The 17771-nt window shown below is 41.9% G+C and overlaps 1 long non-coding RNA gene across 1 annotated transcript; it reads left to right on the top strand.

Annotated features, from left to right (window-relative positions):
• The first annotated feature begins 201 nt into the window (after positions 1-201).
• LOC144256572 (uncharacterized) lies at positions 202-6497 on the top strand. Its single transcript, XR_013344151.1, has 3 exons — positions 202-317; positions 2163-2314; positions 6421-6497. It is a non-coding gene; the product is annotated as an uncharacterized LOC144256572 (long non-coding RNA).
• Positions 6498-17771: the final 11274 nt, after the last annotated feature.

Raw genomic sequence — 17771 nt, forward strand, 5'->3', positions numbered from 1 at the left:
CGCCCCCTCGCCCCCCCCAACAAGCTCCACCCCACCCCGCAGTCGCCCCGCCCCCCAAACAACCTCCCAGCACACCGCCCCGCCCCTCTGACAATAAGGAGGCGCGCCTTGGCTCTGCGCTGTTGGAGGCTGCACTTGGAGGCGGTGCTCCACCGTGCAGTGGAGAAGCCCTTCTCCTGCAAGCCTGGTGTGTATCCAGGTTAAAACAAAGGAGAATCTGTAACATGCTGCTTAGCAATAAAAAGGAATGAGCTGTGGATCCACTCGGCTTGAATCTCCATGGAATTACACTGAGTGAAAAAGGCCAATCCCAAAAGGTTACGTACTGTAGGATTCCATTTCTTGAAAGGGCGAATTATATAAACGAAGAGCAGATTAGTGGTTGCCAGGAGTTAGGGAGGGAAGTGGCTGGGAAGTGGCTGTGGCTATAAAAAAGGATCTGCGGTGATGTAAATGATCTCTCTGGCGGTATCTGTGTGTCGATTGTCTGTTTTCGTGGGTGGGGTAGTTTTGCTAGGTGTTGGGGAAAGCTAGATAAAAGGTGTATAGGTAAAAAAAAAAAAAGAAAGAAAGAAAAAGAAATTTAATTGACACAATTAAATTCGCGGCTAAAGGACACCACCAAGAAAGTGGAAAGAGCCTATTAGTTGGTGGGAGGGAGTTTAGAGGGTATTGCTGAGCAGTTTGGGTTAATTGTCTCTTTTTTCAGCCTTTTTCTGGTGCCACCTTATTTGGTAGCCCACCTGCCATTGTGGCCCCTCCCAAGGGCCCTGGCCCTCTCCAAGCTTGTTTTTTGGTGTCCTGGGATGGTCTATTCATGCTTAGAGCAGAGAGAAGCTTTTGCCTGCATTTATAATGTTCCTAGTGAAACTTGCTGTTGATTGTACTCCATGGCAGTTCTTGGTTCTTTCCTGCTTAGATTTAAGGCTTTTGGGTTTTAGATTTCTTTTGACTTTTTACCTACAGTGGAACATCACAGTGTTGAGTCAGGTTGGTCTGTGTGCTGCTGCTGTGAATTCCTGGTATGCAGAGGTGGGAATATGGCCTGAGATGCCCTCATAACTCTATGGTCCCCAGCCAGAAAACCAGACATCCTTGTCTTGTGAGCCCAAATCCTAGAGGTCATCTTTATTTTGGAATAGAAAAGCAAGTGTAGGGAGCTTTAGTACCCAGTCCTTGGTCATGCATGACTGTGTACAGCACTGCCACCTTGTGGTAGAAAGGAGAAATCACAGATGTGGACTGAGCAAGCCACTTGGGACTGGAAGCTGGAATGCCTACAATAGCTGGGTTTTTTGAACTTTGTAAATTGAATGGTGGTTGACGCTAGGACAATTTAGTAGAAGGCCGTTTTAAAAGGGAAAGAAAATAACTTCCTGCTAATCTGGTATCGTTGCAATTATTGCCAACATGTGAGATGTGACCTTTTTGTATTCTGAGTTTTAAGAGGATGTCTATGCTCTCAAAATGAGATTAGAGTTAGCATCAATGACAAGCATCACCTCTAGGGGCTTGAAGATTTCCATTTTTTCATTTCATCTTTAAGTTGAAGAAATGCAAAAATAGGATTAGGTATTTTAGGCAAGGAGACAGATAATCCAGTTATACATTTCCTCTTCTCAACTCCCCATATTTTATTTAAGAATAAAATGGAACATAGTGAAACTACCTTAAGCCAAAGCAAATTAGCTAAGCTATCAAAGAGCTGGTAATTTTGGATTTCATTTTATAATAGCTCTTACCCTCCTGTTAACAGCATCCACTTTCCTTTGGGAAACTTTATTTTTTTTTAATAGTATTTGTGTGTGTGTGTCTGTGTGTCTGTGAGATGTTATTTGCCATTTACCATTTTAAAGTGTACAATTCAGTGGCATTGATTACGTGCACAGTACTGTACAATCATTATGGCCATTTATTTCCAAAAACGTTCCATCACACCTAACAAAAACTGTGTTCCCATTTGCTACCGTTGGGATCTTGAATGTCCTCCAAAGGCACATATGTGGAAGGCTTAGTCCCCAGCCCATGGTGTGCTGGGAGGTGGTAGAGTCTTTAGGAGATTGGGTCTAGGTGAAGGAAGTTAGGTATTGGAGGCGTGCCCTTGAAGGAATATCAGTACCCTGATCCCATCCCCTTCCTCTCTCTCTGTTTCCCCACTACAGTGAGGTGAACAGCCACTCCCCCTCCTGCTCACTGCCATGATATGCTGCCTTGACATAGGCCCAAAAGTAAGAAAGCCAATCAACTGTGGACTGAGACTTCTGAAACTGTGAGCCAAAATAAACATTTCCTTCTTCAAGTTGATTTATCTCAGGTATTTTGTCACAGTGATAGAACACTAACACACTATTTAACAATAACTTCCCACTCTCCCCTCCTCCTATCTGTAGGAGTCCAGCTCTGGCAGGGGGTCTCAGGAGACAAATGGATGGTGAGGAGTCACCAAAAGGGGGTGGAAAAACAACACAGACACAAAAGTGAAGGTGCTGAGTCCCAATCTTTACTTGTGAAGTTAATCATATATACTTTGCGTTTTGGCAGGCTCACAGTATTTTGTGGTTACAAAACAGGAATCATTATTCAAAGAAACAAAATATTACATAGCTACAATTAGATAAGAAGAATGTATCTTGGCTTATGCATAAGCAAGCATTTTTACTTTCAGTTCCCGTTTTGCTTTGAGCTGTTTCTGCTTAGTTAGCTTTTAATAATAGCTAGAAATGTCGCAGACTATTGGCCTATACCTTGACTATTCTTTCTTGACTTACTGACTAGAACCGGTGCCGCGGTTATGGCAAGTGGTTCACTTGAAAAGAGAGGCTACTAATTTTAATCAAACAAGAGTAAGAGCACCAAACCATTGTGCACAGGAACAAGAACAAGTTGCCCAGTACTAAGCACTAATCTGTCTTCTTAATATTAATTCTTCTTCTCTAGATTTAATTTAATTTCTCAAAAACTTCCTTGACTGTTTTTCCTACAGGGGGTTTCTCATTAAACATTAACAATTTACATTCCACAGCTGAATCATTGCATTTAGAGCAAACAGATTTATTCTTTAGAAGTAGTTGCATTAATTGGGAAAGTCACGTTTTTTTTCTTCATACTTAATGGTCATATGAGAAGTCACAACTATACTTATTAAAAGAATACAAAAACAAACCAGCCCATTCCTAGAAGCATACTGCACTCCTCCAGAGGATGAACGCCTTGCGCCATCCACCTCAGTAGGGCCTTGCCATTGCCTGAGTCAGGGGAGGGGCGCAGCACCCATCCACTGGAAACTTAATAATTATTTGTCTATTCTATATATTTCATATAATAGGGGTTCTTTTCACTTAGCTTACTTCCCTTGAAAACCGTGTTGTCAGGCTTCACCCATGTTGTAGCATATACCAGAGCTTCATTCTTTTCTCTGGGTGAATAATATAAAAAGCGCATACCACATTTTATTTATCCATTCATCCGTTGACAGACACTTAGGTTGTTTGAGTACTGTGAATAGTGCTTCAAAGATAATTTTTATACAAGTATCTGGTTGAGTCCCTGTGTTTGGGCCTTTGGGGTATATAAATAAGAGGTAGAATTATAGGGTCATATGGTTAATCCAGCATATAGCTTTTTGAGGAGCAGTGAGTGACTACACCACTTTACGTTTCCACCAGCAATATACAAGGGTTCTGATTTTTCCACATCTTCATCAACAATTTTACGTTCCTCTTTTTTCCAAATATAGCCATCCTAAAAGGTGAGAGAAGAGGTATCTCATTGTGGTTGTATTTTTATTTTTGTTGTTGGGTGCTAGGGATTGAATCCAGAGCCTCATGCCTGCTAAGCAGATATTCTACCACTGAGCTGCATCCTCAACCCCTCATTGTGTTTTTGATTTACACTTTCCTAATAACTAATGATATTGAATATCTTTTCTTGTGTTTATTGACTATTCATATTCCTTCTTTGGAGAAATATCTATTCAAGTCCCTGGCTCATTGTTGAATCGGGTTGGTTGTCTATAAGTTGTTCATTTGTAGGACTTCCTTATGTATTCTGGATATTTTCAATTTACAAAGAGGAAAGTTTGATTTTGGCTAAGAGTTTTATTTAGAGGCTTTAGTCCATAATTAGTTGACCTGTTGCTTTGGGTGAGCAAGCACATCATGGTGGAAATGTGTTCACCTTGTGGCTGATAAGTGAAGAGGAATGATAAGAGGCTGGGGTCCCACAGTCCCTTTCTGTGGTGCACCCTCAGTGACCTGAACATTCTCCACTGGGTCACACCTCTTAATCTTCTACCATCTCCTAGTAGCACTGTTCTGAGGACCAAGCCTTTTACACATGGGTTTTGGTGGGGCATTTAAAATTCAAACTATATCAATAGCCTTTGACTCATATAAGTGTTTAATTTTAATTAAATCCAATTTATCAAATTTTTTTGTTATTGTTCTACTTGGACTTTCTGTTCATATCTAAGAACCCGTTGCCAAACTGAAGGTGATGAGTTTCAAGAAACTCCTAAGGTTTCTTCTTAGAGTTTTATGTTTTTAACCCTTATATTTAGGTCATTGGTTTGACTTTTTTTTTTTTTTTTTTTTTTTAGAGTATGAAGTAGGGTCCAACCTTACTCTTGGGTGTGGAAATTCAGTTGTTCCGAAATGATACATTGAAAAACTGTTCTTTCCCCCAATGAATGGTGTTGGTATTTGTGAAAAGTCAATTGGCCATAAACATATGGGTTTTTTTGAGGATCCCTGGTGTATCAAGTATTACATCTCTCTTGCTGTTTTTTTTTTATATTCTCTTTTGTCTTATAACCAGTTTATTTTAGTTTGCACAGTTTCAGAGGTTCAGTCCACTGTTGGCTGACTCCAAAGCTCTGGGCCCTGAGTGAAGAAGAACATCATAGAGAAGAATGTGGTGGAGAGAAACAGCTCAGTACAAGGCAAACAGGAACCAGAGAGAGACAGTTCTGCTCACCAGGGACAAAATATAAACCCCAAAGTCATGTGCTTGTGATATACTTCCTCTACATATAGCATATCTGCCTACAGTTACCACTCAGTTAATTAATCCACAGATTAGGTTACATCTCTTATAACCCTCTGAAAAGTCATGCATTGTCTTCCAAGTGAGCCTTTGGGAGACACTTCATATCTAAACCACAACAATAATATGGCTTTGTACTGAAAAACCAGCCTCTATCTCAGAGCAAAGCCTGTCCAAGGAAGGGACATGACCTTTGTCCTTGGAAAGACCCACAGAGCACTCCTAGGCACATTCCCACCCTGCTAAGTTGTTTATCTACAAACAACAGGAGAGATCTGCTGTGCCAGGTGTCCCTGACTCAGTCAGGCTAGGTGGAGATCCATAGCAACCCCCTAGCAGCCACCAATCAGCATGAGACAGGGAAATACCTGGGATGCCAGATGACCCTCCCAGTAGTTTATGGTGGTTGATAACATATTGGGAAACCATGTAGTTCAGCAAGTACACCCCTCTTGGCTCAAACCAATCAGTTCAAACCAATACCCCTTTTGTTCTGACCAATCACCCCCACCCAACTTGTTCCCGCCAGTGAATGTGCTAATCATGTTTTAGAGTTGTTATTTGATTTTCCCGAGGTGTGTGATGATTTGCTATGATGTATGTGAAGTCCCTGCCCTCTCCAAAGAATGTATAAAAATGCTGCAAACCCTGGGCTCAGGGCCTCTCAGCGTCACCAGTTGCTGTGTGTGCACGCGGAGGACCAAGCTAGCTCGCAATAAACACCTCTTTGCTGCTTACGTCGATCTTGGGTCTCTGGTGGTCTTTGGGGGTCCTGAATTCGAGCATAACAGTACCAACTTTAATTAATTTGCTTATCAGCCAGGTTTCTAATAGGACTGACATGACTTAATCACATGATTCTGAACATTTTGAATACTTAAACTGAGCATTGGTTTCTTATGCAGTACATAATCTGCCTTTGTGTGTGTGTGTGTGTGTGTGGTGTCCAATTTTCATATATGCTAGATATTACATAAATGTAAGTTCTCATGGCCTTACTATTGTATAGAAAAGATGTTCAGATTATTTAGTAAAACATGTGAAACTGAAGAGAATGGTAAATACAACTGTAGATAATAAAATATTAGATTCAACTCTTGTAACATACAGGCTTCTTTCAAACAGTGCAGTTTCTGACCTGTAGCTATTGTCACATTATTGATGCACGACATTTACAGATGTTGTTAACAGTTAATAATCAGGTCTAGAACAGTCTCAAACTGCAAAAGAATATGCTTTGAAACAAATGTGTCATTAATTTTTTTTTTTTTAAAGTAAGTGAGTCTTGAAATAATGTACTTTGGAGATCCTAGTATATCAATATAGGTAAAATGTAAAATGTTATTTTATTTTTATTTATGTATTTATTTATTTTAGAGTGGAAAGCAGAAGCTCTATTAAAGGACAGCGGAAAAGACTTCTCCCCGGAGGAAAAAGGGGACCTAAAAGGTGGAATCCATGGAAGGGGGAGGTCTTCCCTCTTTTATAGCTAAGGTCTACTTTCAGCTTTCCTGCATTCCTGTTGCATTCCTGTCCTTTGTTCTCTGTTGTCTTGCAGTGATGGAATGTAGGTGGGAAGGCCCAAAAGGTGGGGGACAGGTGAGCTGAAGGAGTAATCTGGGCAGGGAGGGCCTGGGGAGGCCTTTGGATTAGCATCTCCAAGTTTGCTAGGAGCTGCTTCATTAACATTTCCTTGGGATGGGCTGGGGGGGCCTTGGGGACATTAACATTTCAATTTTCCCAAGTGCTGCTCTGGTTTCCTGGACTCCATTTTCTATAATGGCCTCCATTCTTGACTCTGGCTTCATTCCCCCCTCTAATTTTGGGAACTCCTTACTGCTGTAAGGAAAGAGGGCCATGACCGTTCTGTCTTCTTTGAGCTGCAAAGGGGCAGTATTGAGCAAGCAGTTTTGGAGTCCCAGAGACCCTGGGAGGAATCAGACTTAAGGGCCTTACTGCTTTCCTCCCTGCCACTAAAAATCCACAGCAAAAGAGAATCATGCACTCTTCTTGTTGCCTTTTTGCTCAATAGACTAAAAGAATCTCCTGGGGGTGAGGGATATCTACAGGTTATAAGGCATATAGGGCTTTCTATCAGAGAGACTACTGGAAGAGTTGATTCTAAAAACGCCTCCCTCTAGCAGCTTAAAGAGAACACAGCACATTCTAAACATGGGAGCAGTAATGGGAAATTTTAAAACAGACTAGTGAAAGTTCCTATGCACATGTGGGGAACCTGGGCACCTTTCACTAACCATCCCATGTCTTTCTTAGTCCTACAACCTGAATTGCTAGGGTTTCTGACTGGCGAAGGAAGGGGAGCATCCAGGAGGGAATGGATGCGGGTTTGGGAGGGTTGCGCAGCCCACATGGAGGCAAATGTGATTGGGGCTTTCCCTCATTGCCTTTCATCTACCGATCACCTTAGATACCCCTTAGGGTTGTCGGGAGGGGGTTCAAGAGAAAGGAACCTTAGGAATACATCTGAGTGTAGCCCAGACCAGAATTCTGCAGTTGTTCCAAACTCCTTCCTCCACCTCCACGCATCTGAGGCAGATCGGGATTAGGGACACTGTGTACTCACGCCAATTGCTCTCCGGGCCCAGACAGAAAAGTGGGAAGCCGTTTTGGCAGAACCCAACATGCCTGCTCTGTATGGAACAGGTGATTGAGAGCTGCCTAGGCCAGGAAACCTCTCACCTGAGTCTTGAAGTGTGGCAGCTGCACTTATTGTGTTTAAGTAGCCGTGGGGTTCCCACATCACCCTCCAGAAAGAAAGATGCACCTCAGATAGACGTGGGGTGTGTGCAGAGGCTCTTACCTTGGTGTAGATCTCAGTGGGGAACCTCCAATTTGTTACTGCTGTTTACCGATGACAAGTCCTTGCTTCCCTGAATGCTGAAGTATAACACATTCTAAACATCGGAGCAGTAATGGGAAATAGAGTAGAGTGGAAAGTAGAAGCTTTATTAGAGGACAGCAGAAAAGACTTCTCCCCTCTCCCCGGAGGAAGAAGGGGACCCAAAAGGTGGAATCCTAAAATGTTATTTTAATCACATAAACAAATTTTCTCTTTATGTGGCTTTTTATAGATTTATCTTTTTTTTTAAGAAAGAGAGAAATTTTTAATATTTTTTAGTTTTCAGTGAATACAACATCTTTATTTTATTTTATGTGGTGCTGAGGATCGAACCTAGCGCCCCGCGCATGCCAGGCAAGCGCACTACCGCTTGAGCCACATCCCCAGCCGAAGATTTATCTTGTTACATTTCAGAAATAATTTGTGATTCAGTTGAATGCCTAATAATTCTTGAGGTCTCTGCATTTTCATTGTCATTTCTAACACTTATATACATCAATTAGTGAAGAAATGTCTTCACTAAGGCCTGATGTCTCAGGTATATTATATAATATAAAGGTAAAAGTGATATATTACTGATAATCATGAAGCTTCTCAAGAATATCATTTGTGTTTTCACTGAAAAATTAAATTCCTCTTTTCTGCTGATGACTTTTAAAAGATTTATGCTGACACTCATGGAAAAACTAGTGACTTTCAAATGAAGTCAGACGTTTAGTCAATAGCAAGAAATAAATGTTAGCATCTTAGGTTTGGCAAATGTATCATATAAGATGACCATCAGGGGAAACTGTACTGGGAGAATAAGAGGACTCCCTGAATTATTCTTCCAATTTTTCTAGGAATCCAAAATTATTCCAAATTAAAAATTGTATTAAAATAACTGTTATATATAAATTTTGAATTATATGAATATCCCTGCTTTTTAAAAATCGTATGAGCTAGCGGGGCATGGTGGTAAGTGCCTTTAATCCCACCAATTTGGGAGGCTGAGGTAGGAAGATTGCAAGTCTAAAGCCAGCCTCAACAACTTAGTAAGACCATGACTCAAAATAAAAAAATAAAAAGGGCTGGGGATGTAAATCTGTGGTAAAGAACCTTTGGGTTCAATCCCAATTACCAAACAAATGATGAGCTAAAAGAATACATTTCTGGTGTAATTAGTAGTAGTAGTAGTAGCAGGGATTGAACCCAGGGGGCACTCAATCATTGAACCACATTCAACCACCACCCCCTCTTTTTTTTTTTTTTTTTGGAGTCAGGGACTGGCTAAGTTGCTGAAGCTGGCTTTGAACTTTCCATACTCCTTCCTCAGTCTCTGGAACTGCTGGGATTACAGGTGTAAGCCACTGCAGTGGGCAAATTCCTATTATTTTATGTAACTATATATGCTGTTGGTTTTAAGAAAATATTCTTAGTAATTCGAAGCTCTCTCCCAAAATTGTTTTTTCAATTTCTTAAAAAAAATCCTAATACACAATTTCTTTTTGACAAGCCCATCAGCTCTTATTCTAATTTTAGATAGATTGCATTATTTTAGATTCTTTTCCCATATCCTTGTAATAAAATGAAAGATTGGACCTGACATGGACAATGTATAAATTAATACAAGATAGACTATTTTCTGGACCAAATTGTTCCTGTATTACAGAACTAAAAAATGGTTCTGTCCTTAACACCCCAAATAGAAAATTGTAACAATTATTTTACAATATCTTTAAGAAACATTTGGCATCTATCATTATGTCACATTTAGTATTACTAGAAAAAGTCCTTTATGTTTGTGTTCTAACAAATTAAAAGTTGTATATCATTGTGAAACCCAAAGAGAAGCAAGTAACTAATGAATTAGGACCATGGAAACAAAGCTGGAATGAAGGAAGACCACCATAGCACTATCTCAGAGGCCGACAATTATAAGATTTTAGACATGCTACATTAAATTCAACAAACTTTTTTAAAAAAGACCCTAGAAGCCTTTGATCAGTAAGATTCATTCAGGCAGTCATTTACTGTGTCAGTCACTGTTTGGGGCACATGGAAGTCACTGCCTAACAAAAGCACCCTAGCCACCGGTTCTCTTGGAGTCGCAGAGCTTACAAAGAAATGAGGGAAACAGATTCTAACAGGGAGCTGGTGCAAAAAAAAAAAAAAAAAAATGACTGCAAAAAAATTGCAGTCATCCTGAGGCTATGTGCATGTGCATTCATATGTATGTATACTTATTTATATGTTTTATGTATATGAATGTATACATATATGAATACATGTGTTTATGTACATACATATTTTTATTTTTATTTAAAAAGTTTTCAAACCAAGAGGCTTAAATGGGGGCATTTTGTTGGTGTTACATTTTCTCTTCCTTTAGTACAAATGTATATAGCCTGTCTTTTTGTTGTTGTTATGTGCATGTTTTCTTTTTTCTTTCCTATTGGCTTTATGTTCGATTTTTTTTTTTTTTTTTTTGAGGGTGACAGTGGATGATAATCATTCTCTTGTAAACTCATTTGTTGCCAGTGGAAAATAAAAACTATTTCAGGATTGTGTCAGAAGGGATCTCCTTGCTACTGGGGTTGTTTTTTTGTTTGTTTTTGTTTTTGTTTCCAACTCTTCTTTAAAAATAGTCTAGTTTTATATTTTGTAAAATATTATACAGATGTAGATGTTTCTACAAATACATATCTTAATGTACACTCGGGTGTCTGGGGGAGAAAGGAGAGGGAAATTTCATTCTTTCTGTAAATCTGGATTTCTTGACTTTGTTACAAGGACACATATTGTGTTTGCAACACTTTTAAAGTGTATGTAGAGCAGTCCTCTGTGCTGAGATACGTGTGGAAGAGGAGAGGCTCACATTTATGGAATTACAAACCTTGTGGAAACATTCTGTTGCAAGATGGTGATAGAACTTGTGTGAAGCCCCTCCACATCCCTTGAAACAGAAAACGTTTCAAAACATACACGAATGCTAATCCCACTGGAAAAAGAAGGGAAGCTCTGGTGGGCCAGAAAAACCTCCCAGCAAGTACTAAAAAGACAGAAAGCTTCTATGAACTGTGGCTGACAATGAAGTGTCCATGTAGGTTCATCCACTTTAACAATGATGTACTGCTCTGGGGTGGGGGATGTTGGCAGTGGGGGAGGGACAAAAGGGATGTGGGAAATCTCAACCTTCTCCATTTTGCTGTGGACCTAAGGGTTCTCAAAATAAATAAATAAATAAAAGGGATTTATCTGTCTGTTTGTCTTAAATAGAAAGCTGGGATCAATTCAACTGTATGACTGATCCAAACATTCACAGAATACTGCTATAAAAGATGGAGAGCTCCAGGAAAACCCTGGGCCAGTTCCCTCATTCCCTGGGGCCCTCAGGTCGTGTAATCACCCAGAGTGCTTAGGTAGATGCCCAGGTCCAGCCCCAGCGAGGGCCCAGGGTGGTCCTGAAGGAGGAGTGGCATCTGGCGAAAGAAGAAGAGTCGGGATGACAGGTTGCAAGTTAGGAGCAATCTCCAGAAGACATCTCCCTGTCCCTGGAGGGATCTTTATTTTTATACCTGTTTTACAGGTGTTTTTTCAGGTAGTTAATGGATAACTTCAAAGCCCAAAACTTTTTGGATTTACATAATTTTCAAGAATTACAACTTTTATGACATACATTGATTACCTAAGATTTTGAGTACATTGTTCAAAATATTTTTCTGTAACCTTAGTCAATCATGATTAAGCTTTTAGGTTTTCACCTCCATCACTAGGTGCTAGGGAATGCAACTAGACTACATGACTCCTGACTTATTATTCACTTCTAACTTTAAAGCATACCTATAATTATTTCATTAACCTTTAACTTTAAAGCATACTTATAATTATTGGTAAGCTTTCTTACTTCTAAACTAAATACAATTAAAGTAGTGAAAGTCTATTATTTAAAAGCCTACTACTCTAAAGTGCCTCTAAAATATATCTATGTTAATTTTACATTATTCTATTTTAATTTCCAAATTAATTTTCTTTTTTCATATGTTATATTCAACTGCTTTCTAAAAGAACTTCCTTGATCTTTGGTCAAAGCATACCAATTCTCATGTCTTTGTAATCTTTAACTAAAGGCAGGCTTTACACCTCAACCCATTTGTCATTTATATTAACTGTGTGTTTTCCATTTTCATCATAAGTTCCTGCATAAAGCAAAGGAGGGTCTATTGGTTGGGGAATGTATTTTTATTAGCCTCTTGTCCTCAAGGGGATACCATAAGTTACATAGGGCGGTCCTTGTACTGTTGGCACAGCAATTGTTCTTCTGTAATTAGGCTATTATACAGGTTGTGGCTTTAGGATGGGGTTGGGGGTGGGGCTAGTGTAAATTGTTAACCATGAGATAAATATTTCTTGTTGCATAGGCTTGAGGAATAACACCATTGTTTATATCCTGAGAGACACTGAAACGCACCTCATGGCATATCTCAATTGTATCCTTATTCTCATTCTGGGAATTTTCCTGCAATCTCAGGCAGTACATACTTTTATTAATGATTGACATATGCCCTGTTATCCATATCATGAGTATCACAAACAAAACATCTGGAAACCTAATGGTTCGGTTTCCAGATGGTGCAGCCTTGCCACAGCATCCCCCACCCTGTGATCCTGTCAGACAGCAGGTGCAGGAACACCTTCACCAGGTAGAGACCCCAGCAGCCAGACAGGAAGATTGGAAATGTGAGGTCTGTTTCTCCAACCAAGATGAAGAGCAAAGCTTTGCCATATTTATTTGGCACACTTTGAGAAGAGTATACTAAAGTGACTGACTAGCAAAACTGCAAAATGCATACAACATTTTAAAGATCTGCATCTGATACTGGAAACTTTGAAGTTTGATTATTTTTATCTTGTGTTATTTTGGAAACTGCTGTAAAAATGGTCTAAGTTTGATTATTTTTATCTTGTGTTATTTTGGAAACTGCTGTAAAAATGGTCTAAGGTGGAGGGAAGATCTCAATTATCTAATAAAAAATTGGAGTGACGATTGAGAGCCTGCCTTAAGAAGGCCTTCTGCAAGCACAGACTAAACATGGTACCCAATCATAGTGTTACTTGTGGCTCTGACTGGACTACGGGTAGTGCCTTAGCAAAATCAGGGGTTCTTAGCAATGGTATGAAGGGGCAAATTGGAGTGGACCAGCAGTTCGGATGCAATGTGAAGTTTCTCTTCCTGTGGGACCTCTGGCACAGCCAATGCCAGCAGCACCTGATGCTGACCTTGGCCCCAGGAGGGCTGGGGTGGGGGGCCCTGTGCATAGGCTTCCCACCCTGAGGGCCAGGCCCGGATTTTCTAGGGGTTTTCCAGCTTCCTGAACTTGACCTTCTTCCCAGCCTTCTGGATACTTGGCGCCTCTGGCACTGCTGCAGTGGTGGGGGACACTAGCAAACTTGACACCTTATCCTGGAAATCACCATCAAAACTGAGAATGGATAGATAAAACTGCCTAGGTGGCTGGTGCTTTGAAGAAAATGGCACTGAGGCAGGAAAGTAGCAAATGGGCCACCACAGGGTATACACACACAGTGTCTCACTTGACCCTCTTCTATGCCCACCCTGGGCCCCAGGTGATTCATCCTCCCAAACCATCCTTCTCTCAGGCCATCTCCCCACAGCTCCTGGCTCCCTGGACTCCAGCTCTTCCTGACCCTGTCTCCAGCCACATTTCTCTGAGCCTCAACCCCAAGAGCTCCTAGGCCCAACCCACAGGGCCTCAGACCTTTTGTGCCTCTGGCCATCCTTCCTGGCCCCAATCCTACTCTTAGGGCCCCGTCTCATACACCCCCGCCACCACTGTCAATCTCCACCCCTTAGCCCCAGCACCAGGGCCTTAGCCCTATGATCCCCAAATCCCCAGCTCTGTCCACCTTGGTCCCCAGCTGGGTCCTCCCTGGCTCCTCCCAGCATGAGGAGCTGGGACTCAGACGCACTGGAGGAGGACTCGGTGGCACGCTCTAGGACTAGGACTCGTCTCCTAGCACTCGAGCGCACCCGAGATGCCAAAGGTAGGGCGCTGAGGGTCGGGCTCCTGCCAGACTGGGCATGGGCACGCAGCTGGTGCCAGGACACAAAGCGGAGGTAGAGTCGTCCTCCGGGATTGGGCTGTGGCCAAAGGACCCTGGGGTCTCTTCCCAGCTCTTGCACCCTGGGTAGGCGTGTGTGTGTGTGTGTGTGTGTGTGTGTGTGTGTGTGTGTATGTGTGTCAGGAGTTGACCTGGGTTCCCGCAAGGCTTAGACCCATTGGGAGGTGTCTGTGGCTTTCAGAGGGTTGAAGCCCTGTTCTCTCTGGGTCTGACCTGGCAACCCTGGGCGACATAAGCCCCTCCCAGGCCCGTGCCCTGTGACTCAGCTCTTACTCAGCCCTTTAACTCACCCTGTAACTGCCCCTGGTCTTCCTGGAGTACTGTATCCTCTCTCCGGAATTCCATTTCCCCTGCAGAAGTCACTCAGCAGAAGTCACACATTCTGTTCCCTCCAATACAGGGTTGGGGAGGCCTAAGTCCACTTCCCTGCTCTTGGGCTGCTCCCAGGCCACCAAGCAACAGCAACCTCCACCCTCATTGCCCCCCAAACCTGGTCATTTCAAGACTATTACTGGAGGATTTCAGCATCTGATTCAGCTGTCCCTGCAAGAACATCCACACATGCATTGGTGTGACTCATTGAATATAAGGCCCTTTGTAGATGTAGGTTTGAACCACTTCACATTTAATGATATAATAAGTTATTTGTGTCCTCAAATACAAGATATGTTGGACTGTTTTCCAGTCTCCTAGATATTGTAATACTCCCTCCTCTGTGTTACCTGATCAGCTCATCCTCATTTTTTCAGTTCTCAACTCTGGTTAAGGTCTCTGGTTCCCCCCAATTGGCATCATTGTTGCTCCTTTAATTTGTTCTTGCCCCTATACTCAGCACCATTATGGTAGTTCTGTTTTATCTGTTTGCACATCTGTCTGATATCTTCAGGTCAGTGACTGTGTCTTCTCCCTTCCTAGGGCCAGCCCCTAACTGTAGCTCCTGATCTATATATTAAATGCTCAATAAAAGTCTGTGGAATGAATGAAACAGTCACACCACACTCAGTGAGTCACAGATATCACTTCAGCAATACAAACTCCTTTATATAATAAAGTTATTAAAGTCACTGAGAAAACATCAAGTTATCCAAAGAACAACATTGCAAGTGAACTAAAGGACTGTGTCTCAGATTACTTGATAACTCAGAGGATAAGAATTCCCCCAGTCCTTCTAATCTTATGTTGCTTTTGGAAGCGATCATAGCCCTGGGAAACAAAAAGGTCAGTGTACTGGGGGATCAGAATGGAAGCCACAGTGGCTACTCGACAATAGAACCCTCACTGGACCCAAGCTATGTTGTCACAGGAGCTGGGGGACTGGGGTTCTACTACATCAGGGTGGAGGTGTTGCTGTGCTTTGATTGTCCCTACCAAAACCCATGCTGAACTTCATCCCCAGTGTCAGATATGAAGAGGTGGGACCCACAAGAGGTGATTGGGGGGCTGGGGATGTGGCTCAAGTGGTAACGCGCTTGCCTGGCATGTGTGTGGCCCGGGTTCGATCCTCAGCACCACATACAAACAAAGATGTTGTGTCCGCTGAAAACTAAAAAATAAATATTAAAAAAAATTATCTCTCTCTTAAAAAAAAAAGGTGATTGGGTCATGAGATGTCTGCCATAAATGGATTAATCCATTCATGGATTAATGGATCTGTTATAAAAGCCAGTTTGGCTGTGTCTCTTGTATGTGCCCCCTACACATCCTCACCAGGATTCTGCAGAGAGTCCCCTTGAACAAGAAGACCATCACTGGATACAGCCCCTCTACCTTGTACCTCTCAGGCTCTAGAACCATGAGCTAAGTAAACTCCTATTCTTTATAAAAATCCCTGACTCAGCTATTCAGTTCAAACAACAGAAAATGGACTAAAACAGGTAGATATCAAAAAAGTCACCTGCCCATTTTTGTTTAAAAGGATGCAAATTTTCTGACCATCTTTCACCAAGGAGGAATAATGAACATGTTTATCTTGTGCCTCATTCTGTTGTCATTCGAATGCCCAAGCCCGAAATTTGAAATTAAACTGTTTGCCCTTTGTGTCAAATCCAAACACCATCTTTAAGGAAATTCTGTCAAGGGCAGCATTGAGTTTGATCCAAGGAGGATCCTACTGGGCCACCTAGTTTGACCAAGACCTCCTTACTGTAATGCAAGTTTCAATATTAGCCTCTGTCTCCCAGAGTACCCTCAGTGCCAGGGTAGCAGGGTCTAGAGGGGCTTGGTGCTCCATGGCTCCAACCACAGGAAAACTGAAATTAGCATCATCATCTTTGAACCTATTCTCAACAGGTTTTGTTTCCTTTATTTTTAGTTTTAGGAATTTGATTGTCACAGGGCCCTGGTCAGGACTACTCTGGTCAAACACGCTAGGTTTCTCTCTCACTCTCAGTCTACTGTCTTTTCGTTCTCAGAGTTGATTCCAGAGGCACTTTATCACTCAGATACACTCCCTGCACTTTTTATTTATAATTTTGAGAGGGTATCTTGCTAAATACTTAGGGCCACGCTAAATTGCTGAGGCTGACCTTGAACTTGCAATCCTCCTGCCTCAGCTTCCTGAGTGGCTGGGATTACAGGTATGTGCCACCATTCCCAGCTCACGTTAGGTCTCTCTAAATTGGCATTTATAAGCAGTATTCTTGAGCTCCTTAGCAAATTGTTCCAGTTCCTTTCAGCAAAGCTGCCCTGTCCTATCCTGACACAGTGGGCACTGGCTCACTTGGGTCTCTATTTGCATTTTGAAATGGATCACTCAGTAATTCTAGCCCAGATAAGAAGATGAGCATCTCTTGTTATGAAAAAAAGAAAAAAGAGAGAGAGAAGGTAGGGCACTGAGGGCCTGCTGTGGAACCAGGCCTGTTTGGTCTGCAGCACAGAATGCCTGGTCACTGGCAAAATGAGTTTTACAAAAGAAACAGAGTTTATTCCCAAAGTGGCTGAGCATGGACCAGAAGACTAAGCCTCAAATATGCTTCTCTGAGGATGGTTTTTATTGTGAGATGGAAAAGCAAGATGAGTTAAGGTGTGGTGAAAGGTGATTGAAGCCATTGGATTAAAGGTGATATAAAATAAGTTGAAGGTGAGGGGGCTGGAGGTGTAACTCAGAGGTACAGCACTTGCCTAGCATACTATCTGCAAAGATAAAAATATAATAACAAAAACTTGTCAGGATAGAAATAAGCAGCATTGCTTTGCTTCACCATTGTACTCTTGATAAAGCAACTATTTTCAGTAGGTTCTCCTTTGAATCAGACAACTTCCTCATTTCCCAGTATTCTGCTAGTTATTTCTGATTGTCAGTATTGACAAGACAAATGACATGCTCAACTCTGTTGTGTCCTTTCCAGCCCACCTCCAGCTCTGGGTGGCAGTCTGGCTCTCATTCTTCACAGCTGTTTCCTGGGATTTCTAAGAGGCTGCCTCCATGTGTCTCTTCCCATGCCTGCGTCCCACTCACTTTGGTGTCTATGCCTTCCACTGCCACTGGGTGACTGTTGACATGGCAATAAGAGGTGACCTTCACTGAGGTCCACCAGCTTCAATTCAAATGCTCTCTTCCTCTGCGCCAGCTGCTGGTGCTGTTGATTACAGGGTAAACACCTGCCGTGGAGCTGAGGCAGCCATTTTTCTCACCAGTTCATATGATCACGCCAGAAAGATTCCAGACATCCCACTCAGAGTTGCAGGCTAAGATTATTGAAGAGACAGGAAAAGGGAAAAGATGACACTATGGAGGGAGAGAGTG

This window comes from Urocitellus parryii, chromosome 8 (genome assembly GCF_045843805.1).
Source record: "Urocitellus parryii isolate mUroPar1 chromosome 8, mUroPar1.hap1, whole genome shotgun sequence".
Classification (NCBI taxonomy): domain Eukaryota; kingdom Metazoa; phylum Chordata; class Mammalia; order Rodentia; family Sciuridae; genus Urocitellus; species Urocitellus parryii.